Below are 17378 nucleotides of genomic sequence, written 5' to 3' on the forward strand. Positions count from 1 at the left end.
CCTTGCCAGAAGCAAGACCAAATGAACCAGGCCCATTCAAATAGGCTTGGTGGAATAACAATGATTTATGTGACTATCATCATTCCAAAGGACACAAAACATCTAGTTGTTACAAGCTCAAGAATATCATCCAAGATCTCATAGATCAAGGTGATGTAACAGTAGATACAAATAAAGGATCAACAAACTAGGCACATATCATATACAAAGACCCTTTTCTAAAGCATAATCAAGGACAAGCCTCTACATCAAGAGGATAGGACAATATGACAAACTACACCAAGGTTTCATATGATTATACAATAATGCAAGTAGTGAAGGGGATGCAATGGTAGAAACCATCTCCATCAACCCTATAAACATAGATTGTGCAATGGTAACCCACAAATCCAAAGTCACATTGCAAGGAGTACCTCCTCAGGAACCTCATCAAGAAAACAACTTTAATATTATGGATCAGTTAAAAAAGATAAGCACTCAAATCTCACTCTTTGAGTTACTCAGAATTTCACCAACTCATAGAGCAATTCTGGACAAATCATTGCAAGATTCAATAGTATCCAAAGACATGGATGAAAGTGTATTACAAGCAATGGTGGGTACTATAGCCTCTTCATCTAGGGTGGTCTTCATAGAGAGAGACATACCCATAGATAGGATTAGGCATAATGATCCTTTATATCTAGAAGCTTATGTTCATAGAAAGAGAATAAGAAGAGTGCTCATGCATGGAGGGGCAAGACTGAATATTTGTACCCTTAAGTTGATCAATGAATTGGGTTACTCCCATTTTCACATAGACCTAACCAAGAAAAAAAACATCAAGGCCTGTGATGATGAGGAACGTCCTTCCAAAGTATTGGTCACATTACCAGTACAAATTGGACCAGTTACTACAAATATCAAATTCCAAGTGTTGGACAAATAGTTGGGATACATCATGCTATTAGGACATCCATGAATACATGTCATGTAGGCGGTACCTTCTACTATTCATGAATACATCAAATTCTTATTCAATGGAGTAGAAATAACTGTGCATGGGGATCATAACCTCTTTCAACATTGTAGTACCTTAAGAGAAAGCACAGACAATCAAGTTCCAATTAATCAAGCAGCACTGCTTACCACACAAATGAATTCATTAACAATTACAGAAGCACATAAAGATACACCTGCGACACCTTCTTAATAAATTAAAGATGTTGATTATGGAAAATATTCCATCTCCAGTACATCAAATGTCAAGAAATTATCTCTTTCTCCTAGATCTTTTGGGAAGCCTTAGACTAATTTGATAAAACAAAATAAAGGAAAGAAGATAGTCAAATACTTAGATTCATGCTCATTCATTAGATGGGGAGACTTACAAGAAGAATCCTTAGATGAAGATGTCAATCACTAGTTATATAAAGAAGAAGATGGCATGGCAATAGCCAGGTTACTCTTAGATCAATATGACAATGGTTTCAAAATGCTACATAAACATGGGTATGATGGTACCACAGGCTTAGGACTAAATAAACAAGGAAGAATGTAACTTGTTTTACCTCAGGAGAATCCGAAGAATCAAGGGTTAGGTTATAAACACGTAGAAAAGAGAACAAAGGCAAGAAAATGAATACTTGACATATTGAATAAGCCAAGACTAGCATCAACATATATATATCAGAATCAGCTATCAATGTGGGTATTCCCTCCTTCATCTCATAGAAGCAAGAAAGCAGCAACATAACCTAGTATGGAATTAGATGGTGAAGATATCAAACATATTTTACAAGAAACTAATGTGACATAACCTAACAGTATGGTACCTGAAAAATATTCACAAGCAAATGTGGTACCAGAAACTAGATTAGCACCTGCAAATGAGCCTAATACTTGGATTCTACCAATACTTTTACTAAGGGAAACAAACCTAGCTCTACCAAATGAGTCAGATGAAGAATGGTCAGAACGTCTTATACTAGGCTTGAGGGGAGTCTCCACCACACAAAGGAGATTCACATGTCTGGAACAGATTCCATTATGTATTACCACAGCTAAAGTATCCTTATTGCCCATTGAAGAGCAAGATGAGATAAGTAACACAACATCAGACAGTGGAACATATGTAGAAAGTGTGATAGATTATCACAACTACAAATTTATATCTATTCATGACAATATCCCACAAAAAATATGACAACCAACAACTCATTGATGATGGCACTGCCTACAAGGATATACTAGTTTACCCAAGATCAGTAAAATATTTTCAGAACAACCAGGTTTGCATGATGTCATAAACTTCTCCAACAGACGAAAGAAAATATTTACCCTTTACACATTCACATTTAATTGACTAGGGGCAAGAGGAGTCACCAAATCTGGATTGGTTTGAGATTGATGAAGCTATTACATAATTCCTTGGTGTCAAAGAAGGGTTTCCCTATGGTGATCATAAGGCAGGATATGCAATAGACTTGGATAGAACAACATACATTGGATAGGCTATCTCATCCTCAAATCCAGATGAATAAGAAGAGATAAAAAAATATGACTAGAGGAATATTGGATGATCTTCACATTGATAGAGAACAATTAACACTCCTTATAGAGGAAACGAGAGAAGTCAACATTGGAAATGTAGAAAATGTACATAAAATTCATCTAGAAAATCTCTAAATCCTATAGAGAAAGAAAACTTCATCTAGTTCTTTAATCAAAGACCCATTAATTCTGCATGGTCTTATGCAAATATGTCAGGATCAGACCCCAAGTTAGTATTACATGACTTACCTCTATTACCAAGAGTAAACCCATACAAGAAGAAGTTGAGGAAGATGCATCCTCATATAGCCTTACTAGTCAAGATCGAATTGCAGAAACTATTAGACATGGGTTTCATCAGACCCATCAATTATGTAGAGTGGATTTCCAATCTAGTCCTAGTGACTAAACATTCAGGGGGCATAATGATCTGTACAGATTTTAGAGATCTTAACAAGGCTTGTCCCAAAGATGATTTTCTGCTCCAGAATATCGACATGATTGTAGATCTTATAACAGGGAATGTAGTTCTATCACTTATGGATGGTTTTTCTGGTTACAATCATATCAGAATAGCACAAGAAGACCAAGCTAAGATAGCATTCACCTGTCCTTGGGGTACCTACTATTGGAATGTGATGCCTTTTGGTCTCAAAAATGTAGGAGCAAAATATCAAAGACCTATAACCACATTGTTTCATGACATGATACATGATATCATGGAAGACTATGTCGATGATATCCTAGGAAAATCTCAAACCAAAGAAAATTATTTAGAGGTCTTGGCAAAAATATTCGACAGATTGGAACAATACAAGGTAAGATTAAATCCAAAGAAGTGTGTGTTTGGTGTAATAGTTGGAAAGTTGTTGGGCTTCATCCTATCAAATAAAGGAATAGAGGTAGATCCTGCAAAGGTGAAATCCATCTTAGAAATGCCAACACCAACAACACTCAAATAATTTAGAAGTCTACAAGGTAGGCTCCAATCCATCGGGTGTTTCATATCACATATGGCTAATAAGTGCCACCCATTTCAACACCTTTTAAAGAAAGGTGTTACATTCAAATAAATGGTCAGAACAATGCCAAGATTCATTTCAAGCTTTGAAAGACTATCTATTGACCATAGTAGTTTTGGTATCACCAGCTCATGGAAGACCCTTACTATTGTATATATTAGCAACCAACTCAGTGTTGGGTGCCCTTTTAGCATAACATGATGATCAAGGGAAGGAATGATAAGTCTACTACATTAGTAGAACCCTTGTAGGATATGAATTGAATTACATTAATATTGAGTGTGCATGCCTAGAAGTGGTCTTTTCTTTTTAGAAGTTAACACACTACATGATCAGTCACAAGATCTAGCTCATTGCAAAATTTGATCCACTCGAATACCTTTTAAGCAGATCTGCACTAACCGGAAGGTTATCCAAATGGGTAATGATCCTCAGTGAATTTGACATTGAATATGTTAATAAAAAGGCCATCAAAGGGAAAATTATAGCAGACCAATTGGCAGAAGCACCAAAGCTAGACCACCATCCCATGTTAATAGACTTTCCGGATAAGTCTATCTTTATAGTCACAACATCAAACAAGTGGAAATTATTCTTTGATGGATCACATATGAACCATGGAGAAGGAGCAGGAATTATTTTTATCACACCTCAAGGCGACTCTATTCCCAAGTCATTCAAAATTAGCTTCCCATGCACAAATAACATAGCCAAGTATGAAGCCTTGGTCATAGGACTTCGGACAATAGTGCAATGGAAAATAAAAGACCTACAAGTATATAGTGACTCTCAACTCATTATAAATCAAGTAAATGATGATTAAGAAACCAAAGATGGAAAGTTGATACCTTAAAACTAGTTGGTAGAATAAATGAAGCAATATTTCACCAACATCACACTCGTACAAATCCCTAGAATACAAAATCAAGTTGTTGATACAATAGAAACTGTGGGATCTCTCCTTAACATGTCGAACAATGGAACTTAGTTTGAGTTTGTAGTGGAACTAGTGATAACTTTAAGAAACCCCCCCTCACAAAAATATATAAAATCTTGGCGAATTTTTTTTTCTTTTGGATAAAAATTATAATTTTAATTGGTGAATCTTTCATTTTTGAAGAGAAAAGTATTAATTTTATTGGCGATTTTTTTTACATCAAAATTATTTGGTAGAAAATCTTGGCGAATCTTAGAAAATAATATTAGTATGCATTAATTACTATTGCAAATAATTTCCTTAAAAAAAATCTAATCTTATAGAAAAGTAGAGGCTTAAGGTGGAAATCAATAATGAGTTTAAAGGGTAGACACTACTTTATTTAGTTATTTCCATTAATTTAAATTAGTCTAATAGCCCTCTTTGTGTTTTGTCATATAAAATGTACTTAAAATGTGTAATACTCATGGAGGCCAAAATTTTTTTTACACCATTGATTTCCATTGAGGTCAACAATTGAAAAGAAACTCAACCCCCATGAGCATTACAACTTGTAAGTACAATTTACCTCATGGAATGCAATGATGGATATTAGATTATATTTTGAATAATTGGTGGCAACTAAAGATTGCTGATAAAACCATAAAGTAACTAATAATTATGATGTATTATTGGCAAATTAATTTAATATTTTACAATAAATTATTAAATTTTGGTGAATTAATCGAATCATGTATTTATATTTTGGCGAATCTTTGAGTTAAAAAATTTAATAAAATAAACTCTTTGGCGATTTAAATAGGACTAAAATAAAATTTTGAAAAAATGTGGCAATTTAGGTCACCTAAAAACTTGAACTATTAGCCAAATTTTGATTTTTAAATTTTAAAAAATAGCTAATTGGCGAATATTAGCCACTAAAAAAATCACTGAGTGGAACAGCTGATGGTACCTTCATATGAAATACCTACTTTAGAATATGTTTGTGTAATAATGGGACCTGAATCCCCTTGGTATCAAGAGATATATGCATATTTACATGATCAATAAATGCCACCTGACCTTTCATCCAATCAAAGAAAGACTTTCATAAGGAAGGCATATAGATACATACTCATTGCAAACACATTGTATCGAATAAGTTTGGATATAACTTTACTTAGGTGTCTCAAGGCTGATGAAGCAAAACTAGCTCTACAAGAAGTTCATGATAGAATTTGTGGTGTTCACGTTAGTGGCCCAACTCTAGCTAAAAAACTATTGAGAATAGGCTATTACTGGTCGGTAATGGAGAAAGATGCATACAAATATGTGAAAAGGTGCAGACAATGTCAGATCCATGGAGACCTAATCCATGTGCCAACACAAGATCTTCAACCAATAACATCACCATGATCATTCTCACAATGGGGACTTGATTTGGTAGGTAAAATCAACCCTACTTCATCCAATAGACACAAGTTCATTCTCACCGCCACATAATATTTCACTAAATGGGTTGAGGTAGTCCCTATGACCTATACTACAAGCAAGAAAATAGCTAAGTTTATTCTGAACTACATTATCTGCCCATATGGAATACCAATGAGCATTGTAACAAATAATGGAAGACTTTCAAAAACCATGAAGTGATAAAACTTTGTGAGCAGTTCCATATCCAGCAATGCTTCACAACTCCATACTATACTCAGAGTAATGGTCAACTAGAGGCAATAAACAAAATAATCCTTAAAATTCTAAAAGAAGTTGTTAATGAAGCAGGCCAAGATTAGCACATACAACTCAATCCCGCTCTATGGGCTTACAAAATAGGTGTGCGCACAAACAAAAAGTGCCACACTATACTCTTTGGTATATGGTACAAAATCCATTTTACCTATTGAAGTATAATTTCCATCACTGAGGATCTCTTTAAAGAATAGGATATCTAATGATGATCATAGATTTGCAAGGTTGCAAGAGTTGGAACTCTTGGATGAAAAGAGACAGAGTTCCCTAGATCACTTGCAAGGTTATGAAAATATAATGTACAAAAGCTACAATAAAAGAGTGAGACCACATTACTTTGAAGTGGGAGACCTTGTCCTAAAAGAAAACCAAAGGAACTTAGCAGAGTGAGAAAAGATAGAAAAAATTGAACCTAACTGTCAAGGACCTTTCATTATCACAAGAGTTGTTGGCAATGGTGCCTATGGACTATCCACCATGGAAGGAGAATCACTCCCCGACCCAATGAACAACATACTCCTAAAATGATATTACATCTAAGGGACGGTTTCATTTTTCTTTTAGTACTACATTTGCATATTTATTTCCTGCACTGCATTGCATATCTCCATTTAAGACTGCATCATAACCACTTTCATATCACATAGCTACATATCAAATCTATTTTCTCATATAGTTATATCAATATGAATATGAAAATTTTCCAAAATTCTCAATCGTTTACATCCAAGAGAAGCAAGGGTTGTCTCATTTCTTAGATATTTGGGCATGAAGTTTTTGAGATCCTAAGGTCATTCAATTTCAACATCACTCTATGATGATGATTTGTCCTTGGTTGGGTAGATATTTGTACCTTGTTTCCCTAAATCTACCAATTGTTGTATCTCAAACACTAATCAATCACTCTAATTCATTCTAGACACCTAGTTGATCATATGACTAGTAAAAATCTAAAATTTTGACTCAGCACTACTATAATTGTCACACCCTAAGTAGGTTTCATTACTTACAAGCCAAGGCAAGAAATAAAAGAAAGAGAAAAGAAGAGGAAAAAAAAGCTATGCCTAATCACATCATCAAGGAAACATAGCAAAATGATATATAACTAAAATATCATGCATACAAGCTCAATAAAGATTGGCTAAAGGGAACATATGAGTAACTCCATTAGGGCTATGGATGCCTACTGGCAATGGAGCAATATTCAAGATATTACTATGTATAACCTTGTTGGAGCCCTCAAAGCTTGCTGGCAGTGAGGCTCTATCCAGGATGCTTTTGAAGTAAGAATAATCCATGTAGCAAGTCCTATAGGATTCCAAGGATCGCTAATGAACACAAGAGTCGAAATTAACTCAATCGCACACACATGGGAAAAAGAAGATCAAAGTAGTAGGAATCGGTGGGGAATTTTTTCGTGTCTCCATTTACAAATCCTAATTGCTAAGTTTGTTGAGTTGAATATTCCAAAGGTTCTTGAAGATCGAATGACCGCTTCTCTCTGAAATGTTTGCACCTACAACCAATTGGTGTATTACATTTATTAAATGAACACAATAACCCTTGTTCAGGTAGGAAGTGCATTCTCATACTGCATATGCATTGAAAAATCTTCATGTCTTTATAAGCATTCTATTAGTCAATCATTTCATGAAAGATTTGCATACTTGGGGGCATAACTGAAAAAATCCTAAAAATTAGATAAAGCACTAAAAAAACCCTAAAAATCAGATAAAGCCCTAAAAAAAGTTAAAAATCATAAAAAGATCCTGGAAAAAGTACCAAAATAGTGAAAAAACCAAAATCAAAACAAATCAAAACACCACAAAATACCAAAAATATTTGCAAAAACTTCAAAAACTCCTAAAATCAGATAAAGTCCTGAAAAAATCCTAAAAAACAGATAAAGTCCTGAAAAAAGTTAAAAATCACAAAAGGTCCTGAAAACCTAAAAATTTGAAAATATCATAAGCAGAAAATACTAAAAACGTGGAAAATGATCCACAAAATCAAACAAAAACATCATAAAAATCAATCAATCCATCAAAAACTTGCAATAAAATGTCTCGAGAGAAACAAATACCCTAGAAAATTTCCAACAAACACTTTGCATGAAGTTAAACAAAGGATATGACTATCTTGTCAATCATCTGCAACCAAACTAATCAAAGTGTCTTATCAATCGAATCGATATCCACATTAATGTGATCATTATAATGTCATAGACAGAATCAGATACACTCGAAACCAAACATATCAGTCTTAAATGGGGTCCAAAACTTCTGAAACCCGACATTATCAACCATCACATCAAACAAATCAAAGCAAAGGCATGATCATTATGGCTACTAATTTTTGTCTAATTTGTTTTTATCTTTTATCAATTGGTGTAGATAATGTTTCTATGCTACTCAAGGATGTCCAAAAGTGACTAGAAGAACTATGATGAGCATGATCCTTTTCTTTATTTGTTATTTGTGGTGTGAACTAATGAAGTTCTGGGGAAATTGATCTAGTGGGTATCTATGATAGGAGCATTCAGCTTATCAATGTTACAGATACCTCAACCCCTAGCATAATTCCTAGAATGGAGGGTTCACTCCTTCTTTGCTATGTGTTTGTTTCTTGCAATGAGATATCTATACATCTTGGTTCCTTATACCTTGGTGTACTAAGCTTCATTATTACAAAATAAGGCTCAATGATGATAATGTATTAGACTATGAATAAAGGCAAAGAAGAGTACTCATCACTATCATTCATACCATATCATATCAGTTCTTGGCATCAAGTTGACATCATTGATTCTTCATTTTTAGCGTATCTCTTCATCATCTTTTCCAAATCTTTCTTACTAACACTTCTTCTAATTCAAGAGGCACAATCCACAACGTATTTTGGTATAAAAAAAGCATGATATTTAAAAAATGGTCTTAATTTCATAATTTTTTGACCACTTTTTTTGAGGGGGCATTATACCCTAAGAGTCACCGGGGCAAAATATCTTTCGTTTTCTTTGAAACAACGTCATCTTGACATTGTCTCAAAGAGGGGCAAATGTAGACACCTAAATATGTCTCGTTAATCATGCACTGATTATTTGTCCAATTAGTTAAATAATTCTTTAATTATTTAATTAAACTAATTTATTCTCCTGAATTAACTTAATCACCATTTCTCGACATTAATAATCATTCCAATTTTACATCTTCCATCATTTAATCAATTAACCATATATTTAATATTAATTAAATATTAATTACTTAATTAATTAAGACTTATTCCTTAGTTAAATAATCTTTATTATTTAATTAATTCTATTTCTCATAATTAAATAATTTCATTTGAACTAAACCGAGAAAAAATGGGGGATACTGAAATTTTGAAGAAATGAGATTGCTCGCATAGGTTCAATTGGGGTGAGGATGCCCTTGATGATCCTCTTCCCCCTTCAGATCCTTATGGCTTGCAGGGAGATCATGTTCCCCAATGGTTTTCTTTTAGAGGAAAGTGGGTGGGTGTGATTGCTTCGGGTCAACAGGAAGCGCATTACGGATTTGATGGTTGGTCGAAATCGGATTATTTAATCAGGGGCTTTTTCCATCCATAGAACAAGGGTTGGAGTAAGCAGAAAACCCTCGCTCTTGATGGCTTTAAAGGTTTTAATAGTAACAAGGGTTTTTCTTTAGGATATTAGAGGAATAGGGCTGGTAAAGGAGTTGGGTGGTTTGGGAGTAACCCTAAAAGGGTTGAGAAGTCATCTGGGACTAACCCTAAAAAGGTTGAGGAGTCAAGTAAAGTGCATGTGACAGTCAGGCAAAATCGGGAGAAGTTGCGACATAAATCAACAGAGGATTTGAATAAGAGCTCATACAAGCTCCCTGGTAAGGAAAAGGTTGTGGACAAGGTATAACTACCTATTCCTCTGATCTCTATGACTGAGACCTCTTTTTGATAAGAAAGCTAGGGATTTGCATTCATTGGCAATTTTAATTCAGGTTCGGGGGGAATGTATTTTTCTTTCTAAATTGCATAGTAAGATTCATGAAATGTGGTATTGTACACTCTTTTTTTTAGGTTCTTTTCTTGAGTTCCTTTATTATCATCTTAGATTCTAAGGATGCTAAAATGAAAGCCCTAGAGAAGCCATTTTTTTGGTTTGGCCGAAATTTGGTTTTTGTGGAATGTTGGAAACCCATTTTTATGGCTTCTTAAGATATTTTTAAATGCATCCCAACTTGGTTTTCATTACCTAATCTTTCGTATGAGTTTTCTGACTCAGAGATTTTGGAAAACATAGGTGACTCTTTTGGGAAATTTATGCACTCGCATTCTTTGTATGAGGATGGGGTTTTCAGGGTGAAGATTTGTGTTTTGCTTGAGTCAAGTTTTGTTATTCCTCACATCTGTAATTTAAAATCTATTGATGAGATTTGGAGGCAGGACATCGTTCATGATTTTTATTGGTTTACTAAGTCATTTGTGGTTATGGATTCTCCTCTATTTACAAGTTTAAAAGGTTTATTGTTTGCCAATAAGGAGGTACAAAATACTAGGTTTGTTGGTAAGAATAGGGAAAATCTTGATTCTCTCACTCATGATGAAATACAAATTTTGTTACAGTCAAATCCTTCTCTGGTTTCAAACTCTTCCCTCATAAAGAATGTTGAATTGGATTCTTCTGTTGATAAGTCCCTAGGGTTTATTTCTTTAAAGGAGAAATATGTTTCTCCTTCAATTCCTGCTATGGATTGTGATGCTTTGAAGATTACTCAGTTTGTTGCTGATAAGATGGCTTGGTCGGGTCCTATTGTTCTAGGGATTCCAAATGATGGGGTGTCTACTACGATTGAATGTAAGACTACCATGGCTAATCAGGTACTTGGGGATGTGAAGCCTCATGGGGAGTCTATTCTTGTGGATGATTCTGGGTTGATTAGTACACCTCTGCTGGCTCAGGGGACTGACTCGATTATTATTTCTCCAGACGAGAAATTAATTTCTCAAGTACAAAAACTGGTAACTATTAATAATCTCACTTTGAATCATGGTATCACTAAGAAATTTGTTACTTCTATTGATCAGGACCTTGTTAATCTGAATAAATCTTTGGTGATTCCTCCTACACTCAATCCTTTTGAGATTATCTCTCTAGATAAAGTTTTGGGAGATGAGGGTGATATGTTTGATGGAAATAAGGTACATTTTGATCCTGAAACCAACCAACCTTTAACACAAACACCCTTATCTCCTTATTATCCATTCATATCTCCTTCTAAGAGGGGTAGAAAGCCAAAGGCATTTCATACTCAATTGGAAATAGATGCAGGCATCCAGTCAACTCTGTTTAGTTTGGGTTCAGGTTCTTTGAGAAAGAAAAAGAAGTTTAGTCCTCCTTTTACTAGGTCTGTTGCCACCAAATGGAATCTTCAAGCAGCCTTTGTGGTGGGTAAGGAAGGTCAAGATAATGCCAATAAGAAGAGGGGAGCTAATACCTAGCCTCAACACCAATGAAGGTCATTTATTGGAATGTTAGGGGCTTAAATGCCCCTAAGAAGAGACGCTTGATTAAGTCACAATTGGACTTAATGAAGTGTGATTTTCTTATGTTACGGGAAAAAAATTAAATGTGCAAGTTGTTGATTCTTTATTTTCTAAATGGAAATCTTGGAAATTATGTGTTTCCCCCTCTATGGGGGCTTCGGGTGGGTTGGATTTTCTCTGGAATGATGCTACTACTGAGTTATCATTGGTCTCTTCTCCCCCTCATTAGATAGGAAGATAGGAGCTTGGGTACAATTCATATAAGCTGCAACATACTCAGCTTCAACAAAAGACTGTGATATACAAATCTTCTTCTTTCTACTCCATGAAACAAGTCTTCCTCCAAGAAAGAATGCTTCATCAGTTGTGCTTTTCCTATCATAAACATTACCTGCCCAGTCTGTATCTGTATACACCTTCAAGTCAAAGTTACCTTCATATGGATACCATAATCCATAGTCAATAGTACCTATCAAATATCTGAATATCCTCTTGGTTTCTATCAAATGTGTTTCCTTTGGATTCTTCTGAAATCTAGCAACTAGACCAACTGCATGAGCTATACCTGATTTGTTGTGAACAAAATAGTGCGATTTACCAATCATTGACCTGTAATCCTTTTCATCAACAGATGTAGCTTCATCTTCCTTAGACAATTTACATCCTGTAACCTTTGGTGTCCCAACTAGTTTACAGTCACTCATACAAAATGTCTTTAATACCTCTTTCACATACTTAGACTATGTGATAAAAATATCACTCTTCATTTGCTAAATTTGCAAGCCTATGAAATTTTTTATCTCTCCAACTAGAGACATTTCAAACTCACTTTTCATTTCATTTGCAAATTCATTGCTCATGTCATCATTGCCTCCAAATATGATATCATCTACAAACACTTCACTAACCAGTAACTTATCTCCTTCAAATTTGAGATATATGTTGTTGTCTTCATTGGTTCTTTGAAAACCTATCTTCATCAGGTGTGAATGAAGCCTTTTATACCATGCTCTTGATGCTTTCTTTAATCCATATAGTGCCTTGTGCAACTTACATACCATGTCTTTTTCATCAGTCAAATCATAACCATCTGGCTTCTCAATGTATACATCTTCTAGTATTCCATTCAAAAATGTTGACTTCACATCCATCTGATATACTTTGAATCCCTTATGTGCTGCAAATGCAAATAAAGTTCTGACACCTTCCAATCTAGCAATTGGTGCAAAAGTCTCACCATAATCTTCTCCTTCTTCCTATGCATAACCTTTGCAAACCAATATAGCTTTGTTTCAGACTAATATACCATCTTCATTCAGCTTGTTCCTGAATACCCACTTAGTACCTATCATATTCTTATTCACTGGTCTGGGTACTAGGGTCCATGTATTGTTCTTCTCAATTTGATCAAGCTCCTCCTCCATAGCTTTGACCCAATGATCATCTCCAAATGCTTCCTTAGTAGTTCTAGGCTCAATAGTGGAGATCATGCAAGAATTCTCTCTAATTCTTCTTTTGGTTAACACTCCAACATCCTTATCTCTAATAATCTGGTCAGGATTGTGATTGAGTCTCACCATAATCTTCTCCTTCTTCCTATGCATAACCTTTGCAAACCAATATAGCTTTGTTTCAGACTAATATACCATCTTCATTCAGCTTGTTCCTGAATACCCACTTAGTACCTATCATATTCTTATTCACTGGTCTGGGTACTAGGGTCCATGTATTGTTCTTCTCAATTTGATCAAGCTCCTCCTCCATAGCTTTGACCCAATGATCATCTCCAAATGCTTCCTTAGTAGTTCTAGGCTCAATAGTGGAGATCATGCAAGAATTCTCTCTAATTCTTCTTTTGGTTAACACTCCAACATCCTTATCTCTAATAATTTGGTCAGGATTGTGATTGAGTCTCACATACCTTGGAATAACATGATCATTATCATCATCTTCTTTTGAATCTACCTGTTCTAGTTGAATTGGTACATCAACATTCACATTACCAGTTTCAGGTTTCATAGAAAATGGTTCCAAAAACAAAATGCAAGGATATTCATCCTTTTTCTCCACACTGGTTTCCCTTGAGACTTTACAATACTCATCCACTTGAACATCAACACTCTCAATGATTCTCTATGCTTGGTTGTTGTAACATTTGTAGGCCTTACTCTTGGTGGAATAACCAAGAAATATACCTTCATCACTTTTAGCCTCAAAATTACTAATAGTCACCTCTCTTAATAAAACATTTGTTGCCAAATATCTTAAAATAACTAACATTAGGTGATCTACCATACCAGTATTCATAAGGAGTCTTATCCTTACCTCTTTTTACCAAAATCTAGTTCATAGTGTAGACAGTTGTGCTGACAGCTTCTCTCCAGAAAGTTTTCACTACACCTTCTTGTATCAACATCATGCTAGTAGCTTCAACAACTAACTAGTTGTTCCTCTATGCAATACCATTCTATTGTGGCATCCTCAGTGCAGATAGTTGTCATTTGGTACCATTTTCTTCACAATATCTAGTGAATTCCTCAGAAGTAAACTCACCGCCTTGATCAGTCTTCAGATACTTTATCTTCTTACCACTCTCCTTTTCAGCTAAGGCCCTGAATTCCTTGAACTTACTAAATGCTTATGTTTTATCCTTCAAGAATGTGACCCACATCATTCTTGAGAAATCATCAGTGAAGATCATAAAATATATGTCACCTTGAATAATTATAGTCCTAATTGGTCCATAGAGGTCTGTATGAACCAAATCTAATAGATGTTCCATTGAAAAAGTTTTGCTCTTGAAAGTTGAGGATGTCATCTTTCCCAACTCACATTCCTTACATAGAGAATTAACTGGTTTGTCCAAATAAGGAAAACCTCTCACTGTCTTGGACTTACTCAGTTCAACAATGTTATCAAAATTTATATGATAAAATCTCTAATGCCAAGGCCAACTATCATCTACTTTAGCAATTAAATAGTTGTTGACTTTAGGATTCAGGTGAAACAAGTTACCTTTATTCTGCTTGCCGGTTGCTATCAGTTCACCTTTGCTCCCATAGATTTTGCACATACCATTTTTAAACTCCAATGGGTATCCTCTATCATTGAGTTGAGCAACACTCAAAATATTGTTCTTTAGTCCTTCAACCCAGTAGACATCATCTGCACTACTCTTTCCATTAAGAGAAATAGTTCCCTTACCTTTAACCATGCAAGGTGAGTCATTACCAAATCTTACAATTATGCCATAAAATTCCTTCAAAGAAAGAAATTTGCTCCGGTCACCAGTCATGTGATGTGAACAACCACTATCAATGATCCAATCATCAGAATTATCCATGCGAGAAACTAAAGCCTTCTAATCAGATGTCTCCTTTTTAATGGCTATGAAAATAATGCCTTCATTAGCATCACCCTCAAATTTCTCATCAATGATACCACCATCAACTACAATAAGAAAATCTCTTTTGCCTTTTCCCTTGTACTTTTTGAGCTTCTCTCGCTTATGCTCATTATCACCATTAGGATAGTTAGCTACAATGTGTCCAATCTTGTTGCATGCAAAACATTTTAAAGGTTATTTACCTCTATACTTACTAGTACCTCTGGGCAACCGCTTGGCCAACAATGCTTCAAGATCAACCAAACTGTCTTCATCATCAACTTCTCTTATGGATCTAGATTCATAACTGTGATTGACATCTCTACTTTTCCTCATAAATGGGTTAGAAACTAAAGCTCTAAATGCAAATTCAGATTTTTGAACACTACCATCATAACTATTTAATTCAAAAGCAGTAAGCTTACCAATGATGGAGTCAAGGGTTACCTTAATTTTGTCAATTCATTTTAGCTCCTGAATGGCTGCAACTCGGATAGCGTAGAATGGTAGTAGGGTTATCAACACCTTACTAATCACTGTGGTATTTTCCACTTTACCACCAACACTTTTGATCTCACCAACTATCTCTTTTATCCTCTGCACATACTGTTGGATATTCTCAGCTTAAGCCATCTGCATGTCATAAAACTTTCCTCTTAGAGTCTCTTCCTAGGCAATCTTCACATGTCATCACTACTATAAATCTCTTCACGTTTCTTCCATACCTCATATGTAGTCTCCAGACCATGGACATCTACAAACTTTGCATCAGACAAAGAACTAATAATAGCCTCTAGTGCTTGATTGTTTTCTTGTTTCTCTTTCTTCTGATCATCAGTCATAATCCCACTAGGTGCAACATATTGAGTACCAACATGTTCCCAGTATTGACTTCCTAGACTCTTAATATAAATTTTCATTCTATCACTCCATATCATGTAGTTCTCTCTATTAAACTTTAGACCTTCCTTCTTCATCATGTTCTACAAGATATTTACCTTAAGTTGTTAGGCTTAGACCTTAGAGGACCTGAGATGCTCTGATACCAATTGATGGTATGTTGAAAGAATGAGGATCCAGTCAACTACTGAGAGGGGGGGTGAATCAGTAGATAGAAAAACTGATATAAACTTTCACCAATCTGATAATCAACCTCTCAAAGCAAACTCTAAACTGGCAAGTTAAACCACTGAACTATAAATGCAATATCACTGTCAAGTTTAACTGGTTGACTGTTACAACAGATTAACAGTAAAACAACTTGAAACTCACAAACATCCAAATACTTTATTGACATAAGTAAAACCTCATTTGAGATTGCTGCTAGTTAATCATAACTTATCAAAGTGGATTAAGCAGTTAAGCAATTCAACCATAGTAAACATAACCACCAAAACATTCACCACTTGACACAATATTTTTGACATGGAAACCCAAATGGGAAAAGCCACAGTCAGATGAGATTCACAAGTTAACTATTTGAACTCTTCTGAAGTTCACCCTGTTAGGAGTCAAGCTTGTTAAAGCTTTTACAAAAAGTCATTTTAAGAACAGATCATGTTAGGGACCACCCAGTTAAGGGATTGACTATAATGCCCTATTAGAAGCAATACTCTGTGAGGAGTAACCTTGGTAGAGGATTTGAAATACAAGCTAATGGACCACCTAGTTAGAGGATTTGAATAACACTAAGCTTGTTAGAGCTTACCTGGTTAGGGGATTTTACTGTTGTAATTGTTAGAAAACAACAGGAGTTTGCTGATCTATTTGGATAGAACAATACTTGCTTGTTCAGATCCTTTTCATGCTTTCATCTGCCTTTACACAAACTGTAGATACATCATCTAGTTTGGCAACCACACACTCAACTACAAAATTTCCAAATCTGAAACAAAACAACTCATCGACCTTATAAAAAAATCAATAAGTCAGTAACACAACAAAAACCTAATTCTCTCATAGAGATTACAAACAAATATGTCAAGTATGACCATTGGATTACATAACAATCTCTACACATCATTCAAGATAGCCTCAACTGCTCCTTGATCACCGCTTCATCAAACTCAGTAACTCATCACGCGTTTTGCATTACATGCAATATACTTTCTCATTCCCAAGATAAAAACCGTTATCTCAACGCGCCAAAAATACTTTGAAACTCTTCTCATACAACATGCATACATGTCATAGTCATTACCTCTCATCATTAGATCATAAACCAATATAA

The sequence above is a fragment of the Cryptomeria japonica genome, chromosome 9 (assembly GCF_030272615.1).
Source record: "Cryptomeria japonica chromosome 9, Sugi_1.0, whole genome shotgun sequence".
In the NCBI taxonomy this organism is placed as follows: Eukaryota; Viridiplantae; Streptophyta; class Pinopsida; order Cupressales; family Cupressaceae; genus Cryptomeria; species Cryptomeria japonica.